We start from the raw sequence: 3,279 nt of genomic DNA, 5'->3' as shown, positions 1-3,279 counted from the left end.
TATATATATATATATATATATATATATATATATATATATATATGCATATATGTTTGCATATGCATACAAACATACGCACAGCCACATGTATGTACATTATATTTTGTCTGAAAACAAATAGCATGGAAAGTTTGCAGTATCATCATCATTATAAAAAAATGTCCCTACCATTCTCGATTTCTCTAAGACGCAACATCCAACATGGCCGTTTCGTTGCATCTAGCGAGTGTTATAACAACACTTATTTAATTTTCCTTCCATATAAATAAGTGATACTTTGTTTTAAACAATATTAGAAAGGAAACAAAGTAGTAAGCCAAATTTACAGCTTTTAGATCACCGAACTACATTAGTAACAAGACCTATTTTTTTAGTGCTAAATGTGGAGTCTCTTCAGATCAAGTCGCTTCTCTGCATTGAGAAATCACATTTTCAGTACTATGAATATGTGATTCGGCGGTTATAGGAAACTATCGCAAGATGGACTCTTCAAGTTGAGCTAACTGGCAGGAGATCTAAGGGTAGACCATGTATGATATGGCTGGATAACAGTGGTAGTCTCCGTTGAAGCTTGTTGGGAACCCAGCCTGAAAAAAATGTAATGACTGTTGTTTCTGATAGGATCTTATACAGGAAGTTCCTCTTGAAATGGGTTCATTGTTTGTTGTGACTTATACCTCGATCACGTGTGTTCGAGTACAGTTTTGATCAATTGTATTCCAGCTCTGATTTGATATGGTTGTGTGGTTATGATGTATGCGTTGCAACCACTGCTTATCGGGTTCACTGCTACTGCGCCGTACACTGGGCCATTAGACAATTCAATTGTTTCCTACTGTAAACTCGGGCTGACCAATGTCATGTGAATGAAATTAGCAGCCAGAAAGCCCTTCATACACGTGGGTGTCTGTCTTTGTGTCCGAATTGTTACCTCACCTACCACCACGGTGTTGGTTTGTTTACATCCACATGACTGAGCGATTCGGTAAAACATGCTAGTCGAATAAGTATCAAGTTTAAAAAAATAGGCACAAGCATAGATTTGTGGAACTAAAATCCCCTGAAGGTTGTGCCCCATCCTGGCTGCAAGTGGGTATTTCGATGACAATCCATAGACACGCGTTCACTTAACGGAGTTCTCAGTAAGATTCAACGTAAGAGAGCATATCACAAGGCCGGTCATTTGAATTATAGTTACAGCTCATTCTTCACAGCTGAGTGAACTGGAGCAACAAGAAATAAAGTGTCTTGCTGAAGGACAAAACGCGCTGCCGAGAATGGAACTCCTGATCTCACGATTTTGAGCCGATTATCTTAACCACCAAGCAACTCCTCTGATCCACATATTTTATAAATATGTCACAGAAAACTAAAACAAGTTAAAGATACAATATAACGGTTAGATCAATTATTTTGGAGGTATGAACGACTACTATTGTATCCTTGGTTATTTAAAACGGCACAGTGCGATTTCGGTAGATTTGGCTGCATTATCAAGACACTCAACAAACCATATGAAAGTCGAATGAAATAAATGGACAATTTCTGTTGAGAAAATATCAGTTTGTGTATTCACCCATCATTCATCACAATGCTGGTATTTCAAATCATGCGCACATTTTTATTATACTCGGAATATATGCAGAGACATTTTTATTCTTTTAAGTATTTCCTTATCATTTAGCTCCCATAGTATCCTCGGTAGCCATGTCGTACTTGTACTAGTCATAAATATAAATAGTAATTTAATTCAAGTATATTTATATCATTCTATTCCAGACGTAGTTTTTCATTTTAAATCATAAATGTTTATATGTATCAATATCGTTATTACAAGCAACGAATCTTTCAGATATTCTGTTCATTTACTGACAGATTGTTAATCCGTCTAGTTCTGTGCGTATTTCCGTCCGAAGACCATCTGTCGAGAGGAATCATTGCTATTTTTAGTTTCTCTTCTCATTTAGATGGTATAGCCACGTGGTTCAGTGGGTAGAGTGTTGGACACATGATCGTAAGAATGTGATTTCGATTCCTGGATCGGGCATACAATTAAGTTTTATCCGATAGTTTGAAGATAGAATACTTGATTAGTATGTTTGACTCATGAAGACACTTGAACATTTGATCCTATTTCAACAGTCTATGCACCCCGTAGCCAGATATCTCCTATCATCTCTGCTGAAGATTATCCGCCACACCAAACTCCCTCACCCATAGGAAATCTGTGTTTCTCAAACATCGAAATTCCCACTAAGCAACATCCTTCCACCAATATGTTATAAAAATTCTAGAATTCGAAAATTCCTTCCTGTTTAATAGTTTTCTACGAACAACGACTTAGAGACGTTCAGACTGAAGAACCATGAACTGTTACACACAGACCATGAATGTCTTAGACACAATCCCTTCAGACTGACGAAAACTATTAAAAATATTCCGTTCAAAACTTCACTTTCCCCCTCAGTTTATAGAAAGACATACGTTAACATCGAAGACGGTAAATAATTCAAAACTTTGTTCAATGAATAACGGAAACTTTTCGAATTGATTACGAAGCTAGCACATTTTCTGCCATCGATAATTAGTATGTAATTAAGAAAGATTTCAAGGATTTACTAGTCTGTATGGCAAAATAAATCCATGATGGGAAATTGAGGTGTTCTTGAAAACTTGAGAGCTATGTGCATTCAAGTTGAGGGGACAAGATATACAAACGTCACCTCAGCTTTGAAAATCAAATAAGATTTGATAGGCAAGTAAGTGATACAGATTTTCAAGAGCATGCTCAGGAATGCAACAGTTGAGAGAGAATAGTATATTTAATTTGTGTAAGTTCCGAAGCGCTTCCACGTTCTCATAGAAGTTTACAAAGAATGGAGCCGGGTAATTAGCTGAAGAGTACTTCTGACTAGAAATTTCGGCCAACCAGCTAGCCAGCAATATTGTTTAAAACTGAAGAGAAGAAAATCTGAGATATAAGAAGACAGTTAAGTAAATTCTTGGCTGAAAATTCTAATTAAATCTCATGTGTGCTGTCTCAATCTTGTGTCATTGAAGATGTGTAGTAATGTAATAGTGACTATATGGATATCTTTCTTTTCCTTATATAACTTCATTTATTTTATTAGAGAGGATTTTGACGGCCGATATTTGTCTTCAGGTATTCTATCGCAAAGACAAATTCACATACATGCATACATAGATTTGAATATGCACATGCTTGTGTCTACTTGCATTGACATATGTACACATACTCACACAAATATATATAGATCG

The sequence above is a fragment of the Octopus bimaculoides genome, chromosome 13 (assembly GCF_001194135.2).
Source record: "Octopus bimaculoides isolate UCB-OBI-ISO-001 chromosome 13, ASM119413v2, whole genome shotgun sequence".
Taxonomy (NCBI): domain Eukaryota; kingdom Metazoa; phylum Mollusca; class Cephalopoda; order Octopoda; family Octopodidae; genus Octopus; species Octopus bimaculoides.
Note: the sequence above shows the minus strand (reverse complement) of the source record.